Genomic DNA, 23,864 nt, shown 5'->3' on the forward strand with positions numbered 1-23,864 from the left:
ATCGAAGAGCAGGAAACTGCAGGGTAGAAAACATATTAATGATATTAACATATTAACATTGGTAGTTTGTCTGAAATCTCCTACGGCAGCTCTCCTGTTTTGTAGTTTTTCCAGGAGTGAGAGATAAGGAGTGACTTATTTTTCATCTGTTTCAGAAAGTCCCCATTCCATTAAACAAGCATGCAGTAACACCTGGAAATGACCAAGGAGAGCAAGTCCAGAGAGAGAAAGCTCAGCTTGTTCAGTTTGGGTTATCAGTCAAGGTCTCTGTGGGATATACTCCACAGAAGATTCCTTTTCAACTACTCAGTCTCTCTGCTATTTTGATAGTCACTTCCAACTCCGGCTTGTGAGGGCTGAAATTAAGTACTCTCGAGCTTGTGTATGCAAGGAAATGGTCTTAGGTTCTACCACCTAGACACAAGAACTTCACCTTTTATCAAAAGGTTTTATCTATTCATTTCTGAGAGAGGAGGGGGAGGAGCAGGAAGCATCAAGTCCCATATGTGCCTTGACCAGGCAAGCCCAGGGTTTTGAACCAGAGACCTCAGCGTTCCAGGGTGATGCTTTATCCACTGCACCACCACAGGTCAGGCTTAGACACAAGAACTTAAATCCCACAGCTGGTCTGTCGATTTAATGTATTTTGATTTATAATGTTCAAATGGGTTATAGTTTTATTTCTGTCATGAATTAGTAAATTCCTTAGCATAGTGTTTTAAAGCATTATCTTTCCTGGGCATTTGGTCAAAGGAAGTAAAATTGTTCTGATTATTTCTGATCAAATTGTATGTAGTGAATGTAATAATCAATTCATAGAACTTTTTCCCCCTAAATTACCTATGAAATAAAACTGCAAAAGAACTGCTACCTCAGGGCATCTCTGCAGATAGATAAGGTTAGGAAAGACTGCATGCTTCTCAAATTTGTATAAACTAAATTATTCTTTAAAGGCTCTATTTAAATGAATCCTGTGCTTATTCAGGGTAAGACTTATAAGGGCAGGAACCATTTCTTGTTCATAACTGTATTCCTATTGCCTCATTAACCCTTTGAGTAGTACGAATGTTCATGTACACCCTCGTGCCTCCTGACCATCCAGAGTATGATCGATTTGTTTTAAAATGTGTAAGGCAACATTAAAAAAAGGCAAATGTATGTTCTTGTTTCCATAAATTGGTTATCAAACAAACATGATTTTAAGTTAATAAAACTGTAACTAGAACTAATTTCATTTTTTGAAAAAAAAACAACAAAAAACCTCACTCCTGGGGGTCAGTGAGCATGAAAAAACCTCACTACTCAAAGGCTAATGCTCAATAAATATTTGTTGTACTGCTAGCACCCCCATGTGCCTGGCATAAATAAACAAAAAATCCTCTCTATAGGAATAATATTAAATTATGTCCATATATAATTTTTCAGCATAACATCCAGCATAAAGTAAAAAATAACAAGAAAAGGAGGAGACAAGACAGCATGCGCAAGAAGCATCCTAAACAACGGATGGAAGCCAATCCACAGGGACTTCTGCTTTTGGAGTTGGCGCTCCATACAGGAGTGCCAGTGAGCAACCTTGGCTTCCCCCGAATAAGTGTGTGTGAAGACTGTTAGACACTCATACGTTAATTCAAGATCATTTGTTTGATGAGGGTAAAAATCAGTCCCAGTGGAAGCAAATAGATGAAAAATAATATCTCCTTCATGGGTATATGCATGTTCACTGTATAATTCTTTTGACTTTTCTGTACTTTTGAATTTTTTTTATAAAATATTTTTCCAACATTAATAAAATATTGGAAAAAAATGAAAAAGCTCTGCCCCATTCTTTTTCTTGGCTCCCATTCTGACCCTCCTACCTCTGATTCTTAGAGGCCTCAGACTTTAAGTTGCCCCATTTTAGGATGAGCTGCTACCAGTCATACCCATCTTGACAAAAGATGCTTCTTTGATGCTTTCACTCCATTTCTGTCCCTACTGGCCAATTAGTTATACTCTCAAATCCTTTCTCTAGCTTCCTATGTATCTGCTTCAACAAAAGCTAGAGTTATAACAGGTGTTCAGAACAAGAAATAACAGACATTATATACAAAAGCAGTCAAACACATTTCTTTGGTGAATAACAAAAGAGTATTTTCTAAACCCCAATCTTTCTTTGTGTATGCATGTGAGAAATGTTCATGTCTTCACCTTTGTGGCTATTTCTTCAAAGATCTCAAGATTTCCCCATCCTTTCTCTTACTGCCAAAAGAAAAAAAAATCATCCCTCTACAATTTACTTTCTTTTTGGTTTTATTTTATATGCTGATGGGGACTTATTTTTCTTCAAAACTTTCCAAAAGACATCTGTGAAAATGTTGTGGGTATTCCAGCAGGAAATGTTTTTGAAAAATTGGCTTTGGTTTGTGATCTAACTGATACCACATGGCATTTATAGCAGTCAAATTTCAGAGCTGATTTATTACTATCATGCTGTCTAAACATGAGAAATATCTACCAGAGTATGGAAGTTGTGACACATTTGAATACAGAAATAAAACCTTAGTTTGAAGATGGACATTGCAAGGCACACTGAGTTCCTAGTTAGGTGATATAGGATCTTATTCTCATTATTCTCTGGGATTTGTTCATCCTTAGATCAACTCCCCATATTTCTGCACATACTGTGACCTGTTTCTGAGATGGAGGGGGCCTTGTTTGCCTCATATTTTTCTTTACTGGAGTGTTTATATGAGTTATACATACATATGAAGTCCCTTGATCCTTTGAAGGTTTAAAGGAGTGTGGCTGTACCGTTGTCAATGATCACTTTTGCTGCTGCAATTACATAGCACTCCTATTCCCTTGACACTGTCCCAAAGTCTTCTACTACCTGCTACTGTACTTTTATCTCCCAAACATGTTTTATCACATCATTTTAAACTCATACTATTGCTTCTCCCTTTCCTTTCTCCTCAACTCCAACATAACCAAAGTAAGCAACTGTGGGGAAAAATGATGAGGTAAATAAAAGTTTAGGCACATCCTATGCTTTCTATGTCCCAAGTCTTTCTTTCTTTTCCTGGTTTATCCTTTGGCAGCCTTCGTGCTTCCCCAAAGGGCCTGAATGCCATGAACCCAAGTGCCCAAGCACTTCACACTGCACTCCCAGACAGCTGTGAGGCCAGGAAGAAGCCCATGAATGCACTCACATTACCATGCCGAGTACTCCTAGTGATAACCCAAAGGAATACATCTCTGAAGCAGAATTTTGGACAATGATTGTAGGCTAGGAGGGAGCGATTTGGGGAAAGTGCCTATTGGGTTCTTTTTTTACCCATGTTATATATACATTACTATCTATTTAAAACAGTAAAATGCATAACTATATAGGACTGGGGAAAATGAGCTTATAGTGGTAAGTCTGCTTTTCCAAATCACACTTTTATTTCTCTTCCCTGACAGATACTGCCACCACAACATCCTCAACTCTCCAGAGAAATACCTTGCAAAAGAAAATATACAAAATACAGTCTTACGAGGGAATTTTAACCACCCATTGACATCATTGGATGGATCTTCCAGACAGAAAATAAACAAGGAAACAATAGCCTTAAATGACACACTAGATCAGATGAATTTAATTGCTATCTTCAGAGCATTTCACCCCAAAGCAGACTATATATTCTTTTCAAGAACACATGGACCATTTTCTGGGATAAATCACATGTTAGAATCTCAATAAATTTAAGAACATTGAAATCACATCAATCATCTTCTTGACCATAATGATATGGAACTAGAAATTAATCACAAGAAAAAAAAACTGAAAAGCACCCAAAGACATGGAGGTTAAATCACATGAATGGGTTAATGATGAGATCAAAGAACAAATCAAAAGATAGCTTGAAACAAATGAAAATGAGATCACAACAACCCAAAATCTATGGGATACAGCAAAAGCAGTCAATCCTAAGAGGGATATTATAGCATCACAGGCCTACCTCAAGAAGCAAGAAAAATCTCAAGCAATCTAATATTACACTTAAAGGAACTAGAAAAAGAACAACAAACAAAGTGCAAAGTGAGTAGAAGGAAGGAAATAATAAAAATCAGAGCAGAAATAAAAAAATAGTCTAAAAAAACAATGCAAAGATCAATGAAGTCAAAAGTTAGTTCTTTGAAAAAGTAAACAAGATGGATAAACCTTTAACGAGACTCATTAGGAAAAAAAGAGAGAGGCCAAAAATAAATAAAATCAGAAATGAAAGAGGAGAAGTAACAACTGACACCACAGAAGTAAAAAATTATAAGGCAATGCTATGAACAACTTATATGCCAAAAACTAGACAATCTAAAATGGATAAATTCCTAGAAACATATAATCTCCCAAAACTGAATCAAGAAGAAACAGAAAATCTGGACAGACCAATTACAAATGAATGAAATTGATGCAGTAATCAAAAAACTCTGAACAAACAAAAGTCCTAGACTGAATGGCTTTATAGGTGAATTGCATTAAACATTCAAAAAAGAACTAAAACCTATCCTTCTCAAGCTATTCTAAAAAAATTCAAGAGGAGGGAAGACTCCTAAGCTCATTTTATGAGAACAGCATTATCCTAATTATAAAACCAGATAAAGAAACTACAAAGAAAATGAAAATTATAGACCAATATCCCTGATGAACATAGACACCAAAATCCTCCAAAAAAATTAGCAAACCGAATCAAGCAACACATTAAAAAGATCATATACACCATGATCAAGTAGAATTTATTACTAGGATGCAAAGATGGTACAACATGCACAAATCAATCAATGTGAAACACCACATAAACAAAATGAAGGATAAAAATCACACGTTCATATCAATAGATGCAGAAAAGGCTTTTCACAAAATACAGCACCAATTTATGTTAAAAACTCTCAGCAAATGGAAATAGAGGGAAATATCTCAATAAAGGCCATATATGACAAACACACAGCTAACATCATAGTCAATGGGGAAAAACTAAAAGCATTTCCATTAATATCAGGAACAAGAAAGGGATATCCACTTTCATCACTTTTATTTAACATAGTACTAAAAGTCCTAGCCACAACAATTATACAAGAAGAAGAAGTAAAAGGCAATCAAATTGGAAAGGAAGAAGTAAAACAGTCATTATTTATAGATGACATGATACAGAATATAGAGAACCCTAAAGATTTCACCAAAAAAACTTAATAGAGCTGATAAATTAATTCAGTAAAGGAGTAGGGTACAACATAAATCCCCAGAAATCAGTTGCATGTTTATACACCAATACTGAACTATCAGAGAAGGAAAGTAAAAAAAAACAATCCCATTTACAATTGCATTAAAAAATAGCCTAGGAATAAATTTTACCAAGATGGTAAAAGACCCATATTCAGAAAATTAGAAGACACTGAAGAAAAAAATCGAAAAAGATCCAAATGAATGGAAGCACGTATGCTCATGGATAGAAAGAACCAACATCATTAAAATGTCCATACTATCCAAAGCAATCTATAGATTCAATGCAATTCCTTTCAAAATACCAATGATATATTTCACAGAACTAGAACAAATAATCCAAAAGTTTATATGGAACCACAAAAGACCCCGAATAGCCACAGCAATCTTGAGAAAGAAGAACAAAGTTGGAGGTATCATGCTACCTGATATCAAATTATACTATGAGGCAATAGTAATTAAAACAGCATGGTACTGGCATAAAAATAGACATGTAGATCAATGGAACAGAATAGAAAGCCTAGAAATAAACCCACACTTATATGGTGAATTAATATTTGATAAAGGAGACAAGCACATACAATGGAGGTAAAGACAGTCTATTCAATAAATGGTGTTGGGAAAATTGGACAGATAAATGCAAAAATAAAAAAAATTAAATGAGACCACCTTCTTACATAACATACAAGAATAAATTCTGAGTGGTTAAAGACTTAAATATAAGACTCAATGCCATAAAAATTCTAGAAGAAAACATAGGCAGTAAAATCTTGAACACTTCTCTTCGTAATAATTTTCTGCTATATCTCCTTGGTTAAAGAAAACAAAAGAAAAAAATTAACAAATGAGACTATGTCAAACTAAAAGCTTTTGCACAGCAAAGGAAACCATCAACAAAAAAAGAGAGACAACCCACTAAATGGGAGAACATATTTGCCAATGATACATCTAAGGGGTTGATATCCAAAATTTATAAAGAATTCATATAATTCAAGACAAAAAAACAATCCAATTTTTAAAAATGGGCAAAGGACTTAGACACTTCTCCAAAGAGATCGTATAGATAGCCAATAGACATATTAAAAAGGTGTTCAATATCACTAATCTTAAGAGATAGAGGTTAAAACTTAAAATGAAATATCAGCTCAAATCTGTCAGAATGGCTAACATCAATAGATCAACAAACAACAAGCTTTGGAGAGGATGTGGGAAAGAGAACCCTCATACACTATTGGCGGGGATGCAGATTGGTATAGGCACTGTGGAAAACAGTATGGACATTCCTCAAAATATTAAAAATGGAACTGGCTTATCACCCTGTGATTCCACTTCTGAATATATATCCAAAGGAACCCAAAACACTAATTCAAAAGAATATATGCTCCCCTATGTTCATTGCAGTGTTATCTGTAATAGCCAAGGTATGGGTCAACCCAAGTGCCCTTCAATAGATGATTGGATGAAAATCTGTGGTACATATATACAGTAGAAAATTACTTGGCCATAAAAAAAAGAATAAACTATTACCATTTGAGACAGTATGGATGGACCTAGAGGGTATTATGCTAAGTGAAATAAATCAGTCAGAGAAAGACAAGTACCATATGATATAACTTACATATGGAATTAAAGAAAAATATAAATGATCAAACAAAACAGAAACAGACTTATAGATACAGAGAACAGACTAATAGTTGCCAGAGGGAAGGGAGGTTGGGGACTGGGTTAAAAAGGGGAAGGGACTGAGAAGTACAGATTGGTAGTTACAAATAGTCATGGGGTTGTGGAGTACAGCAATGGAAATGTGATCAATAGTGTTGTGGTGACTATGTGTTCAGCCAGTTGGGTGCTGGACGTATTAGGGGGGGCATTTTGAGGGGTGTATCATTAGCCAATATGCTCTACACCTGAATCTAATAAAAAAATAATGTTGAACGTAAAGTGTAATTGGAAAAAATAAAAGAAAATATACAAAAGACCAATGACTGAAGGCACTCAACATCATTTCTTAATTGGGAAAATTCAAATGAAAACCACAATGATATACTACTATATACTAAAGGAAACAAAATTTAAAAGATTAATAATACCAAGTGTTAGCAGAGACATAGAGCAGCTTGAAATCTCCTAGATTGCTGGCGGTGAGGAGGGGAATATAGAATGGTGTAGCCATTTCCGAAACTGGCATAGCTAATAACCTTAAACATATGTCAGCCCTTTAATTCCCTTTTAGGTATATAGAAGTATAAAAATGAGCATGTCCACAAAAAGCCTTACACAAAAATATTGATAGCTTTAGTCATAAAAGCCCCCACCAAAAATAAACAAAAGACAAAAAACCCACAACTAGAAACAACTGAAATATCTGCTACCAACAACAGTATGGATAAACAAATTGTGAACTACTGTATTCATACAATGGAATACTGTACAGCAGGGGTAGTCAACCTTTTTATTCCTACCACCCACTTTTGTATCTCTGTTAGTAGTAACATTTTCTAACTGCCCACCGGTTCCACAGTCATGGTGATTTATAAAGTAGGGAAGTAACTTTACTTTATAAAATTTATAAAGCAGAGTTACAGCAAGTTAAAGCATATAATAATAATAATAATTACTTACCTAGTACTTTATGTCGGATTTTTGCTAAGTTTGGCAGAATAAATCTTTATAAAACAACTTACTATAGTTAAATCTATCTTTTTATTTATACTTTGGTTGCTCTGCTACCACCCACCATGAAAGCTGGAACGCCCACTGGTAGGCGGTAGGGACCAGGTTGACTACCACTGCTATACAGTAATAAAGAAGAACATGCAACTGATAGACGTAACAGATACCCCCAAAAAGTATATGTATCCAGAGAAGCCTGACACAAAATAGTAAGCACTTCTTCACTTTAGGCCCATCCTTTCAAAGGCTGATAGATGTTTTGGGTATAAGATCAACCCCCTGGTGAACAGAGCTTGCAAGACAATGGCTATGGTAATGACAATGGAAATCAGTGCAGTATTCATCCAAAGAGGCTTTCTAAAAGACAGTGTGTAACTGCAAAGAATGTTTCTCTCCTTTTGATCTCAGCTGGAACTGAACAAAAATTCTTAGTGTGATGGAATGCAAAATGATTTTATGTATTGAAAGTTCAGGAACACTTTGTTCAATGTGGTTATATTAATGAAGCAATTTAAATGTGCAGAGCATAACCAACTTGTATTTTGAAGCATGTGTGGCAGGGAGTCCCTGAGTGAATGGAAAAGAGGGCTCCAGGGAGCGGAGAGAACGCTTCCTGCTGCCACTAGGTCGGTCACTCACAGGAGTTGCTCTGGACTGTTGAGAAGAACACAAAGCAAGGTCCACTGGATCATGACACTGTAATGTTGATGCCAGTGATAGCTTCTTCATCCCCTTTGGCGAGCTTTGCCAATTAGTGTGGTCACTGCCAAGCGCCACTCAGCGTCATCCTCAAAGGTAGCTAGTACCAAATAAAAGCTATGAGTAGGAGAAAGGCAGGCCAGGCTTTGAAGTGCAGTGCAAATACACTCACCCAAATCACAGGAGCTGGCAGCCTGAGTCCTAGAAGAGCCCAGAGGTTCAAGAAGAATTCCTCCCTCCCCCTCCGTGCTTTGCCCTCAGCTGGGGGCTCCACAGGTGTGCGGAAACTGAAGAGATGTTTCACATTCAGTCTCACTCCAACTGGTACTTTTCTCTCATAACTCAAGCCCCATGTGGCAAAAGCTCACTAGGGTCACACTTTACCTTACCACAGCAAAATTTTTTAAAAAGCTAAAACCTCACACACAAGCCATACACGTTCTGTTTTTACTTTTTCCCTGTTTTTGTTTTTTCTTTTTTGAATTGAGACTTTTTGAGTACAGCTCTGTGAATGTTATCACATTGACTCATGTAACCCTGCCACAATCGGGATTCAGAACATTGCCATCACCCCCAAAAAGGCCCTCACCCTATCCCTTTATAGTCTCCTCCCACTCCCAGCCCCTGGCACCCACTATTCTGTTCTCCATCATTATAGCTTTGTCTTTTTGAAGGTGTCATATAAATGGAATCACACCTTTTCAGACTGGCTTCTTTCATTCCGCAGAATGCCTTTGATATTCATCCAAGTTGTGTGTATCAGTAATTCGTTTCTTTTTATTGTGTGTAGTCTTCCATTGTCTGCTTATACTTTGAACAATGAATTAAATGTCTCAAGCATACAGAAGAATGTCAACCTGAGAATATTCTGTAATGTGTGCAGACAAGTAATTTTATTGGCTGTTCCACAGCCAGGCTAATGTTTTAAAAAGAAAGAGTTCCAAAACTAAAATCTGCAACAAGGAATTTTCTTTATTTCTCAGAATATTTTATATAAACCAGACTCATTGGCTAATGCTTTCATTAGGTATTGTGTTGGCTATTAAGCTGTCAACTCCAAATCTGTTTTTCCATATTCTGTTTTTTTATGCTGGGGCTCTTCAAACATTTCTTTCTCACCAGCTGCTTTCTGTTAGGTTCTTCCTAGGAGTGTCAGCTGCTTTCTGTAGTTACTACACCTTTGTCACCTCAGTTTCCCATTTGCCATGTCAATCTATAATACCTCACGTACATATTTTTAAAATGTATTTACTGATTTTAGAGAGGGGGAGAGGGAGAGAAAGAGAGAGAGAAAGAGAGAGAGAGAGAGAGAGAGAGAGAGAGAGAGAGAGAGAGAAACATCAATCTGTTTCTGCACCTGCCCTGAGCAGGTGGGATCGAACTCACAAACTTTGCATATATTGAGATGACATGCTTACCAACTGAGCTATCTGGCAAGGTCAATACCTTCCCTATATTCAATTATTTGTTAAAATAACTGGTGTGGTTTCTCTTTTCCTGACTGATAAAATATGTGGTACCAGGCTTTCACTCCTGGGTTACTTATGTCTGAGACATCTAAAGTACTTGTTACTCCCAGTCTCTCAGTCTAATGAGGAAAATATGAAGCAGTGTGGTGTCAAGATGACAATGATCTCTGCAGCTTCTAGCAGACAGCAGGAGAGCTGACAGTCTCGAAAGCAGACTGCTGGTGAGCCTTGAAAATGGGTATAAAGGGAAAAAGCATTTGCTGGGGTCAACAGCTGTATCACTGCACATGCTAGATGCTGTGATGATTTGCTCCAAGAAAAATACCACATCAAAACAGCAGCTACAATGAAAGCTACCAGCTGTTTACAGCCAGTCTCCAAGATCCGTCTGCAAAGATCAGACAGGTGAGTTAAATGGAGAGCGTGATAGGCATCACCATTCCTGCAATCCTATATTTGAAAGTAATGTCAGGCTTTTTTCTCCTTACTATATCAAGAAAAAGCCTCTAGAAATTGAGGAAATTAACCCTATACATGCATGGTCTGGTATTTCATAAAGCACCACTCTATTTGATCATGTTACTTCTGTGCTCAAAATTGTTCAGTAATTTCCTAGGCGTATGGAATAAATTCAAGCTTTTTAGTCTGACATTCAAGATCCTTCAAGATCTGGTCTATTGAAGTATTACAGCCAAAATAAAGTATGTGAATTCATGTACACGCACTCCAGTTTTGCTGCCTCTGTGTGCTTGCTGTCATGGTTTCTTCAGCCTTTAATCTTTTTCTTATCAGCATTCATACCAAAATTCTACCCCATCCTTCAAGGTCTTCTAAAATTCTACTGTTACCATAAAGTTTAAGCCTAATACACAACCCCATTCTAATACCATATAATTTCCTCAGATGGCAGAGATTGTCTCCCTCATTTTTGTATCCCTTTAGTACTTATTAATAGTAGATTTACAGTTATTTTTTCCCCCAAATGAAGGAATAAATAAGAGGCCACAATGGGAGAAAGGTCATTCCAAATGGAGATACTGTTTTCAGAATGCTGGACGTTTTCTAGATAAGCACATATAGTTTGGATTGGCTGGGGTCTAAGGTCTGTGCAAAGGAGTTGTGTGAAGTCCATCTGGAAAGATAAACTAGGACCAGACTGTACAGAGGCCAGAGAGTAGGACTAAGGGTTTGAAGTTATTTTTCTTTAGGCAGAATAAAACAATTGAAGGTTTAAAATTAGAGAAAAATTTGTATTTCAAAGGTTCTCATACCAAGGCTAGAATTTTTCTTAAACTGGTTTAAAGCAGCAAACTAGATGAGACAAAGGGAAACACCTGAGCTTAAGGAAGAGAGGCTAGATGGATACAACCATTTTGGGACAGGTCGTAAATAAAAAGAACACTTCTGAGGGAGCTGGAAAAACCATGGAGATAGTTTATACAAGCAAATACAAGCAAAACAAGACCTGCCTAGAACACTGTAATATGTGTAATTATTTTTCAGTAAAGGAAAGGCTTGGTTAGTGTTTCTCATTCCCAGCTCTTATACACCAATAGAATCACAAAAATCTCTAATGTGTAGCCATGGAAGAGGGGAGGGGAGAGGCTGGGTAAGACCAGGACAAAGCTAGGGATGGCAAAGAGAGGGAGGCAGTGAGAAGGTTTTTATCCCAGGGTAGGTCAAATACTATTGAAATACCCCTTCTGCCAGCTCTTGTCTTTAATCCTCTTTTCTCACTCAAAAGTCCATTCTCAGTTTTCTGATTCTTCCCTAAGCTAGTTTAGTTTTTCTAAGACGCTGCTTTCTCATAAGACCAATTTTTTTCTTCTTTAATTTTTTTTTTAATTTTTCTAAAGTGAGAAGCAGAGAAGCAGAGAGACAGACTCCCACATGCACCTGACTGGGATCCACCCAGCAAGCCTACTAGGGGGTGATGCTCTGCCCATCTGGGGCGTTGCTCCATTGCAATTGAAGTCATTCCAGTGCCTGAGACGGAGGCCATGGAGCCATCCTCAGCGCCCGGGCCAACTTTGCTCCAATGGAGCCTTGGCTGTGGGAGGGGAAGAGAGAGATAGAGAGGAAGGAGAGGGGGAGGGGTGGAGAAGCAGATGGGCACATCTCCTGTGTGTCCTGGCCATGAATTGAACCCAGGACTTCTACATGCTGGGTTGACGCTCTACCACTGAGCCAACCAGCCAGGGCTTCTTCTTGACTTAAAATGGAAGAGTAATCCTGGTCATTGTGTATAGCTCTGGAATATGATTGAGGAGGTCTGTCTGGATCTTAGTTTGAGTTATTTCCTCCATTTACTTCCAAGAAGCCTGTTGAAATGTCCCTTGTCCTCCAAATGCACCTTCTTGATAAGAAGAAAAGTCTGATTTGACAGAGTTTGATTTTTAAGTTCCTACGTGCCACTGTGTGTTAAGTAAGAAAATTACTATCTAGCTATGAAATGACAAGGACTCCTTGATATTCTTTCCTAGTTAGTTTTATCAAGTCAGACAAGGAATATAATTGTGAACACAATGCACTGTAATCAGTTAACTGTCAAACCTGATGATAAAGATTTAGACCTCGGTGTTCCTCTGGAACCTGATCTACTATTGCCATAGGGCTCCATCTCATGTCAAACATCTCCCTCCAAATCCACAGAGACCATTAAACATTCTACCCCTCGATAACTTATGAGGCTTGGAGAGGGATACTTGGTGAAGCTGCTGGAGTCTCACCACATATGAAGAAGGATGATATCCATGTCTGTACATCTAGATATCAGCATCTAAGCAGCGACTTAGACTTCAAGGAACCCCATGGGCATGACTGCAGGCTGAATGCAGCAATAGGTGTTTCAGCTAAAGTGCCAACTCTGGTCCAGCTGTGTGGACTGTGTGGGAAAGGGTCCCGTCATCTATTGGAACTGCCTGCCTTAGGCTTGCACAGGGCAACTGCAGCTGAATGTCCCAAGTGTTTGCAGATCTGGGCCTGGGCTAAGGGACCTGACTGATGGGAAAAGATAGGGGTTAGACATTTCATTCGGGAGGGGATGGAGTTGAGCTCCTACGACAAACTGACTCCACGCTCTGAAATAGCAATCTATGCCATGATGGTGCACTAGGGACCAAAGTGTTATATACCATGGCAACTTCTAACATCTTAGATTTGCTGTGATCTTCTAAATTTTGCTATTTAATTTAAAGAAATTCTGAATTAAGAATTTCCTGATTGAACTTACTGAAACCATATATCTATCATAGGCACTATGGCATTAAGTCCTAACCTAGGAACTGTGAAATATCCATGGCTAAATCTGTGTGTGTGTGTGTATGTGTATTAAACTTCCTATTTTGAAATAATGTTACACTTACAAAGAAATTGCAAAAGTAGTAGAGGGAGACCCCATATTCTATTCTTGATCTAGCTTTTCCTAATTTCAGCATCTTATACAACCATCTGGTACATTTAATGAAACCAGTAAATAAATATTGATACATCTTCTTAACTTTATTTGGATTTTTCCAGTTTTCCAACTATTGTCTAGGATTCCACATTGCATTTAGTTTCAAATCTCCTTAGGCTCCTTCAAACTGTGATTGTTCCTCAATCTTTGCCTTTTGTGACCTTGACACTTTTGAAGGGCACTGGCCAATTATTTTCTAGAATTTTCCTCTATTTGGGGTTGTCCGATGTTTTCTTATGATCAGACTGAGGTTACACATTTTTGGTAAGCATATCCCAGAAGTGTCTTTTCAATGCATTACATTAGGGAGCTCACATATAAAGGCACCCTATCACTGGTGATGTTAACTTGAATGGTGTCAGCTGTGATTTTGCAGCTTCCAAGTAGTATTTTCTCTCTGTAACCTTGTGGGGAGAAACTTTGAGACTTATGAAAATATCTTATCTCTTCCTATACATCGAAAACCCCAAAGAATCCACAAAAAGACTACTAGAAACAATAAGCCAATACAGTAAGGTCGCAGGATACAAAATTAACATACAGAAGTCAATAGCCTTTCTATATGCCAACAATGAAACAACTGAGAAGGAACTCAAAAGAATAATCCCCTTCACGATTGCAACAAAAAAAATAAAATACTTAGGAATAAACATAACAAAGAATGTAAAGGACTTATATAATGAAAACTATAAACCATTGTTAAGGGAAATCGAAAAAGATATAATGAGATGGAAGAATATACCTTGTTCTTGGCTAGGAAGAATAAATATAATCAAGATGGCTATATTACCCAAAGCAATATACAAATTTAATGCAATTCCCATCAAACTTCCAATGACGTTTTTTAAAGAAATAGAGCAAAAAATCATCAGATTTATATGGAACTATAAAAAACCCCGAATAGCCAAAGCAATCCTAAAGAAAAAGAATGAAGCTGGGGGCATAACAATACCTGACTTCAAACTCTATTATAGGGCCACGACAATCAAAACAGCATGGTATTGGCAGAAAAATAGACACTCAGACCAATGGAACAGAATAGAAAGTCCAGAAATAAAACCACATATATATAGTCAAATAATTTTTGATAAAGGGGCCAACAACACACAATGGAGAAAAGAAAGCCTCTTCAATAAATGGTGCTGGGAAAACTGGAAAGCCACATGCAAAAGAATGAAACTGGACTACAGTCTCTCCCCCTGTACAAAAATTAACTCAAAATGGATCAAAGATCTAAACATAAGACCTGAAACAATTAAGTACATAGAAGAAGACATAGGTACTCAACTCATGGACCTGGGTTTTAAAGAGCATTTTATGAATTTGACTCCAATGGCAAGAGAAGTGAAGGCAAAAATTAATGAATGGGACTACATCAGACTAAGAAGTTTTTGCTCAGCAAGGGAAACTGATAACAAAATAAACAGAAAGCCAACTAAATGGGAAATGATATTTTCAAACAACAGCTCAGATAAGGGCCTAATATCCAAAATATACAAAGAACTCATAAAACTCAACAACAAACAAACAAACAATCCAATAAAAAAATGGGAAGAGGATATGAATAGACACTTCTCCCAGGAAGAAATACAAATGGCCAACAGATATATGAAAAGATGCTCATCTTCTTTAGCTATTAGAGAAATGCAAATCAAAACGGCAATGAGATACCACCTCACACCTGTTCGATTAGCTGTTATTAGCAAGTCAGGTAATAGCAAATGTTGGAGAGGCTGTGGAGAAAAAGGAACCCTCATACACTGTTGGTGGGAATGTAAAGTAGTACAACCATTATGGAAGAAAGTATGGTGGTTCCTCAAAAAACTGCAAATAGAACTACCTTATGACCCAGCAATCCCTCTACTGGGTATATATCCCCAAAACTCAGAAACATTGATACGTAAAGACACATGCAGCCCCATGTTTATTGCAGCATTGTTCACAGTGGCCAGGACATGGAAACAACCAAAAAGCCCATCAATAGATGACTGGATAAAGAAGATGTGGCACATATACACTATGGAATACTACTCAGCCATAAGAAATGATGACATCGGAACATTTACAGCAAAATGGTGGGATCTTGATAACATGATACGAAGCGAAATAAGTAAATCAGAAAAAAACAGGAACTGTATTATTCCATACGTAGGTGGGACATAATAGTGAAACTAAGAGACATTGATAAGAGTGTGGTGGTTACGGGGGGGAGGGGGGAATGGGAGAGGGATAGGGGGTGGGAGGGGCACAAAGAAAACAAGATAGAAGGTGACAGAGGACAATCTGACTTTGGGTGGTGGGTATGCAACATAATTGAACGACAAGATAACCTGGACTTGTTATCTTTGAATATATGTATCCTGATTTATTGATGTCACCCCATTAAAAAAATAAAATTATAAAAAAAAAAAATCTTATCTCTTAACATAATTTTACCCTACTCATTTTAGCATTCACTGATTATTATTGCCTGCAAATATTGTTATTATCATATTTGGGTCATGGTGATTTTTAAAGTTTCCATCAACACTTCTACATTTATGAATTAGAATCCTTCTGTAAGGAAGAACTACTCAGCTCTCATGTATTTATTTACTTATCCCAGTTTGTTTAATATCAGTACAGACTCATGGATATTTATTTTATTCTGTGCTATATTCTATTACTATAGTTATTTATTTTTTACTCAAAATGTTCCAGGTTAGGCCATTGGGACCTCTTTCAAGTTGGCTCCTGTGCCCTTTAGACATGCTCCCTATTATTTTTTGAGCACTTTCTTGCTTTCTGGCATCTCAAGAGAGTCTAGAATTAGCTTACATTTTCCTTTTCACCATATAAACAATTGCTCCAAGAAACCCGGTTTCTTTTATTAGAGAGTGGTATTTAGAAACAAGATCTGGGTGCTAGATTTCCTCAGTGTTTCCAGAGCGGCACTGCTTCTCAGACCATCTCAGATGAGAGCATACATACAAAAAATATATGTTTGTGGACTCCTAGGTTTGCGCACATACATATATTTATTTTATGCTTAACTATCTGAATATGCATGTATGTGTGTGTGAATGTATGAGAATATATGTATGACTTTATCCTGATACTTTAGATTCTAATCATCACTACAAGATTCATTATAGATGTCCCCCTTTCCTTATTTGTAACGCTTTTCTCCACCAGTGATAAACTGACTGCCACCCGCAACATATTTATTTATTTACTCAACTCTAGTATACACATAAAGTAGTTTCAGAATTTCTCATTCTCTTGCAAAGAACAAATTTACTAGCTAGACTACACATTTGTGTATAATTCCTTTTGTCTTTAGCTTTACACTGTTGCCTCAGGTGTGGCTGCTCCATAAGGAGCTCCTGCTTGGAGATTAAGGTCTCAGGCCTCCATGTTGCTCTAGAGGGGAGTATGCAAGGAGATCAAAAAGGAAACTGCCTTTCCCCACATCACCCGCTTCTACAGCTGGTTCACCAACCTGACCAAATCGAGAACAGGGCCCTCAGCCGGGAAGATTTACATCAGACTCCAGGACTTGTCATCAACTCACTGGGGGACCAACTCGTCAGTGCCTTCTTTCCAGAGGGAGAAGATCCTATAAACTTTCATGGATTCATAAAAAAACTTTGGCTCATTTCTGACCCATTGAAGATAATGCAAAGAGCAAAGATAAGAATGGACCAGAACCACTCAATAGCCAAAGCAGCAAACTGTACTTTTCTTTTTGACTATATGATTTGGATTAAGATGACAGGATTTCCCACGATGAGCTATTGCAGGTGCTATGCAGGATGGCTGGAGTGAATATCTTTTCTTTTCTTTTTTTTAAGTGAGAGGAGCAGAGATAGAGAGACAACCTCCTGTATGCACCCTGACCGGGAACCACCCACCAACCCCTGTCTAGGGCTGATGCTTTGCCCATCTGGGTCTACTGGCAACTGAGCTATTTTTAGTGCCTGAGGTGGAGGCTCCACAGAGAGATCCTCAGTGCCTGAGGCTGATATGCTCAAATCAATGGAGCCAAGGTTACAGGAAGGAAAGAGAGAGAGAGAGAGAGAGAGAGAGAGAGAGAGAGAGAGAGAGAGAGAGAAGGAGAGGGAGTGGGGAGAAGCAGATGGTCACCTCTCCTGTGTGCCCTGACCAGGAATCAAACCTGGGACTTTCACAGGCTGGGTTGATGCTCTATGCCTGAGCCAACCAGCCAAGGCCATGGAGTGAATATCTTGGATGAGCAACTGAGCAGCATCACAGCAGAACCATCCAGGAGGCTGATTAGGATGGGGATGGTGCCATATCTTTTGCAATTTGTTAAGATTTTGGAGAAGGTAGATGTAGAACAGAAATTAAGCATCTGATTTCTTTACTAACAGGCTGAGACTAAACAGTTCCTTCTCTCTAGTATCTAAGAACTGGAACTTAAAGTCTTCCTATCTACCAGACCCACATCTAACCTATCATCTTTCTCCTGAGATATTGCTGCATTTGTGTGGGACCTCCACGTGTGCTTGCTAACACAAACCTGCCTTTATAGAACATCACACCTATAAAGTGTGATGTTCAGAGAAGTCTTTTCTCTTCAGTATCCATTCACCAGTTCCCCATTTATATCTTCCCCAATTATGCTCTGAACGCCACACACCCATCCAGTCGGAAAAGTGACAGAGGGACTCATGCCAAGAATCGGTCAAGCAAGCTCTTTCACTGGATGTAGACTGTAGCCATGCTGCCTTCCCTCTAGCAGGGCTCTTGCATACTCCTTCAAACTTTCCCTTATGTCCTTTGCTTCCTGCTTCTGTCATCCAACCTACCATTCACTTGATCTTTTAGTCTTTCTGCTTTTATTATGCCTCAAAATGTCCTCTGTTCTACTAGATACTCCAAGCTGTGCCTGTTAAGTATATGTTTAACTCAGCAAGATAGTTCTGTAGTCTGGCAGTTTTTAGTTATCTTCTCTCACAAATGAGCCTCTGGGACGTTATCTCCCCAGGAGATTTTTGAGAACCAGCAATTCTCTTAGAAGAATGTAACCATTTCTTTAGTCTCCTGAAGTCAAAGGACTGCTGCATGGAGACGTTCTTCTTGAAAGGTGAGAGGTGTTCAGCCACGGTTTCTAGGTGGCTTGCCCAGGTTCCTTGACCTCTGGTCTCTGATTCTCCATATACCTAGTGTACTTATATGGTTACTCTTGTTAGCGAAGTATTAGCTTTTCAGAAAATAGCCATATGTCTTTAGGTTTGTTCAGCTTTGGGGCACTGTCACCACCAAAATGGCTACTCAGACAATATGCTTGGGGACTTTGTCATGGCTGTTTGAACAAAGAAGCTGGACACCTTAAAAGCCTCTTGTATTTTCACCTCTCCAACATGGTTTATATCTCATTGTTGTATGCCCTTGGATGTGTCTTTCTTTGCATGTCCAAGTAGAAAAATTTGAGTTATGGATGTGCCTAACTTATCCTGTCCAAGAGATTTAGAGATTGTGTTCCGTATCCTGAAGGTTTTGGCAAATGATTATGCCAGAAGCCATGGTCATCTCTTAGTAGAAGTCCAAAACATTGACTGCATTGTCACATTAGCTCCCTGGTTACATTGGCATCCTACATCCTTGTGTAGATTACTGCTAATCTCTTAGAAACACAAGGTCTGGAGGTAGTGGCACAACCTGAGGTGGTGGCATTGTGGACCTTTTTGTGAGCCAGAATAGCTTTGTTGCCAAACTCAGCTTAGTTTAGACCTCATTGAATCAGGCTGTTGACATCCTAATGTCCATCTAGTTCTATTCCTTCATATATCTGCTTGTGCTGAAATTCTCTGACTCAGTCCTTGCTTTCTGGTTTCCTTGCTTGGGAAGGAATGCATGTGCATAATTCTTTAGTAAGGGAATGGCTAAAGATCACCACTGCGAAGGGAAAGGAAAGGAATGGGGATCTGGATTAGCCAGGTGGGATGGCTCTGTTATAAATGAATGAGGAATTCTGTATGAAGTATCATTCTGGCTTTGTGATCAAGGGATGTAATATAGGAATTGTATAAAAGGGAAAATTACCTGAAACTTACCACATTTCCCCATGTATAAGACGCACTTTTTTTCAAAAAATTTGGGGTCTAAAAACTGTAGGCGTCTTATACAGTAGTAGTAGATTCTTTTACTTGCATTTCCTGCTTTTTTGCGTGTTTTTGAGCTCATTGTTGAAGACAGTGATTCATCATCAGACACAGATGAGGACAAGCTAATGGATGGGAGTTTTGACAGTGATGAGGAATTGTATGAATTTTATGATGAATAAAACTTGAGTTCAATAACTTCATATAATACTTTTTTTTTTTCAAATTTCAGGCCCCAAAATTAAGGTGTGTCTTATACATGGGAGCAGCTTATACATGGGAAAATACGGTATTTATTTGTTAACCCAGAGGGTCTTGGACTTGTATATTTAAAGTTTCTAAATTATAGCTTTTTCCTCTTTTGGAGGTATAGCAAACTGTTTTAATCCACAGTTGTGGCTTATTATTCTACTTAAAATTATATTCATCAACCCATCGATAAATACTTGTGTTAAAACACAACAAAAATATTCTTTCTAAAGTTACTTGTTAGCTATTTTCTTCTCCACCTCCTCTTTGTGGTTTTGATATTCATTTGTGATATAGTTAGGTTTGTTACTGTTTATTTTTCACTTTGGGTTCTCTTCACATTCTCATTGATGTTAATTGTTTATTGTTTGGAGAGGGGTATGTGAAATATTACCTGGGCTCTAAGAGCTAGAGCTACCCAAAACATATATTCAAAGAAGTATCACTCTCCCTTGACCCTACTACCTCCTTCCCATCCCCCATTCTTTCTATTCCATTCCTATCCACCCCTTCTTGGTAAACCAATCTCATTAGTTCCTAGTTTATCCTTCGTAGACTGTCAGTTTTGCTATATTGCTTATTTTGAAAAAGTGAATTTGTTCCAATGTGACTGACATCTTGGAGAACAATTTAAGCTTAATATGAATTTCATGTTTACTTATGCAGGATTTCATGCATGAGAAACTCTAAGTGAAAGCAGAAACTGTTCCCAGCCGACCTGAACTGTGTAAGAACACACAAAATGTACACACCTCAAATACTCTAAGCTCTCTCACTCTACCTGGTGTGTTAGGAGCCACACTCATCCACAGCTGGGGCTCCACCCTTCCCTTGAATTTCAGAGACGCCTCCTTCCACTATTTCATAGGGACTCACAAGCTGCAGTCCTCCTGAGGCCCACACCAGAACCAATTTTTGGGTTTTTTTCTAACCACTTAACATATGTAAAACACTAGTTTTTTTAAAATTAGGTTCCTACTTCCTTGTGTGTCTGTATGTGTCACAGAAGAAGTTTTTGTTTTGTTTTTTAGTGTCTGTGCCTGTTTTCTTCATAAACTCTTTGATTTTATTGTGAAAGTTTGCATACTGTGGAAATTTTAAGGGATGCATATGTTGTTTCATACCAGCGTTGATTATTTTTTACACAAATAAATGGATACCTCTATATTCTCTTATATACCTTTCTAATATGTGGGGTAGCATACTATAGACACTATTTTGGACTTTGCCTTTTTCACTTAGGAGTATATTCTGGAAACTACTCCTTATTAGTCTATAAAGATCTTACTCATTTTCCCAGCTGTATAGTACTCTACTGTGTGGATAACCTATAGTTTATTCTATTACTATATATACATCTATCACAGAAAAAGTGCTAATGCCACTAATGGATAAACAGCTCTGCAATACATCCATCTATGTATAGGCACCTTGGTTCTTTCCAATATCTTGCAATTGTAAACAACATTGCAATTAGTTACATTCCTATATTATTGGAGATGGATGTTTAGTGGGATTGCTGGGGCATAAAGTAAGTGCATATATAATTTTTTATTATTATTAAATGAGAGGCAGGGAGGCAGAGACAGACTCCCACATGCTCCCTGACTGAGATCCACCTGGCAAGCTCCCTACCAGGCAGTGTTCTGCCAGTCTGGGCCACTGCTCCATTGCTTGGCAACCAAGCTATTTTAGTGCCTGAGGCATGGCCATGGAGCCATCCTCAGTGCCTAGGGCCAACTTTGCTCCATTTGAGTCATGGCTGCAGGAGGGCAAGAGAGAGATATAGAGGAGGTAGAAGGGGAGGGGTGGAGAAGCAGATGTCACTTCTCCTGTGTCTCCTTATCTGGAATCAAACCTGGGACTTCCACACACCAGGTCAACACTCTACCACTGAGCCAACCTTCCAGGCCATGTATATGTAATTTTGTTAGATGTTTCCAAATTTCCCTCCAGATAGGTTGTACCTAGTTTGCATTTCCATCAGCACTATACATGAATTCCTATTTCCCCCAGATTTACTGGCAGAATACGTTGTTATGTTATTTAATTTATGCCAATCTAATAGGTGATAAATGGTATCTCTGTGTTTGCATTTCTCCAATGAGTGAGTTTGAATAATGTTTTTTAAGTATAAGAAATAATTTTGCCCTGGCCGGTTGGCTCAGTGGTAGAGCGTCGGCCTGGCCTACAGAAGTCCTGGGTTCGATTCCCAGCCAGGGCACACAGGAGAAGCGCCCATTTGCTTCTCCACCCCTCCCCCTCTCCTTCCTCTCTGTCTCTCTCTTCCCCTCCCACAGCCAAGGCTCCATTGGAGCAAAGTTGGCCCGGGCGCTGGGGATGGCTCTGTGGCCTCTGCCTCAGGCGCTAGAGTGGCTCTGGTCGCAACATAGCGATGCCCCGGATGGGCAGAGCATCGCCCCCTGGTGGGCAGAGCGTCACCCCCTGGTGGGCGTGCCGGGTGGATCCCAGTCGGGCACATGCGGGAGTCTGTCTGACTGTCTTTCCCCGTTTCCAGCTTCAGAAAAATACAAAAAAAAAAAAAAAAAAAAAGAAATAATTTTGTGGATCTGTTTTGTTTTTCTTTTCTGAATTGTCTGTTCAAGGCTTTTTTTCCGTTTTCTCACCAGGTATTTGCTCTTTAATTTGTCCCTCATTTTAAAAGAGGTATATATGTATTAGTGATATTAGTCTTTTTTTTTCTTTGGCCCATGTTATACATATTTTCTCCCATTTTTGGTTATTTTTTACTTTATTATGATGTTTGTGCATACAAAAACATTTACTATTCAAACTTATCAATCTTCTCTTTTATTACCTCTATATTTTGAGTCAGAGCTAGAAAGCCTTTTCTTAAGCCTTAAATGAAAGAATAATTCACCCTAATTTCCTCCAGTATTTGTCTCATTTCATTTTTTAGGTTTACGTCTCTGATCCATGAGAAGTTTAGTCTTGTATATACTGTGACATATGGACCTAATTAAATAGTTCTCAATCGAGGGTGATTTTGTCCCCCTAGGGGACATTTGTCCATGTCTGGAGACATTTTGGGTTATCAAACCTAGGGGAGAGATTGCTCCTGGCATCTAGTGGATAGAGAGACCAATGTTGCCACTATACATTGCACAATGCACAGGATGGCCCCCAAAGCAAAGACCAAAAGTATCAATAGTGCCAAGGCTGAGAAACTCAGGTAAGTTTTATTTTATTTTACTGAGTGGCTACCTAGTTGTTCCATTATCATTTATAAAACTCCATCTTTTGTCTGTTTTGAGATATTGCTTTTATCATATATTGTGTTCATATAAACATGGTAATTTCTGGATTTTGTATTCTATTCTACTGGTATAGTTGTCTATTCATGTGCCAGTACTATAATTCTATAACTGCAAAGGATTTAAAGATATTTTAATGTCTGGAGGTCTATTTGCCCCTGTAGCTTTCCTTTTTCAGTGTTTTATAGTTTTGATAAATATTGACAAATTGCCCTCTAGAAAGGGTGTGACAACTTATACTTCTTCCAGTCTTATATGTGAATATGTATTATAGGCTTTTCATTTATGGTAAGAGTTTTATTTTAAGTGATTATGAATACAGAATCAGATATTCTTGTATTTTAGGCACCGTGCGATACTCTCTCATACACGTGCACACACACACACAATTTAATTGTATTTACATTAACATTGCATTAAGCCTACTTAACAATCTTGTAAAATTAAAGTTATTATCCCCATTTTGTGGATAAAGAAACTGGGACTCAGAAAGATATAATAAGGTTTTCCAAATCACATAGCCAAAAAGTTGTAGAACTGGGATTTAAACCTGGTTAGACCCATAATAGTATCACTATCTCACTGATACTTTGGAGATTTGACTGGCTAATAATAATAACAATGATGATGTCTGATACATATTGAGGGCTTATTATGTACCAGGTACTGTTTACATGTAGTAACACAGACTTGATC

At 38.1% G+C, this 23,864-nt stretch overlaps 1 protein-coding gene and 1 pseudogene across 4 annotated transcripts in view; one reads left to right on the top strand and one right to left on the bottom strand.

Annotated features, from left to right (window-relative positions):
* The window catches only part of NHS (NHS actin remodeling regulator), a 353,377-nt gene that overhangs the window by 21,707 nt on the left and 307,806 nt on the right, over positions 1-23,864 (bottom strand). The window lies entirely within an intron of this gene.
* LOC136317304 (calcineurin B homologous protein 1-like) lies at positions 10,427-17,907 on the top strand (annotated as a pseudogene).

This window comes from Saccopteryx bilineata, chromosome X (assembly GCF_036850765.1).
Source record: "Saccopteryx bilineata isolate mSacBil1 chromosome X, mSacBil1_pri_phased_curated, whole genome shotgun sequence".
NCBI lineage: Eukaryota > Metazoa > Chordata > Mammalia > Chiroptera > Emballonuridae > Saccopteryx > Saccopteryx bilineata.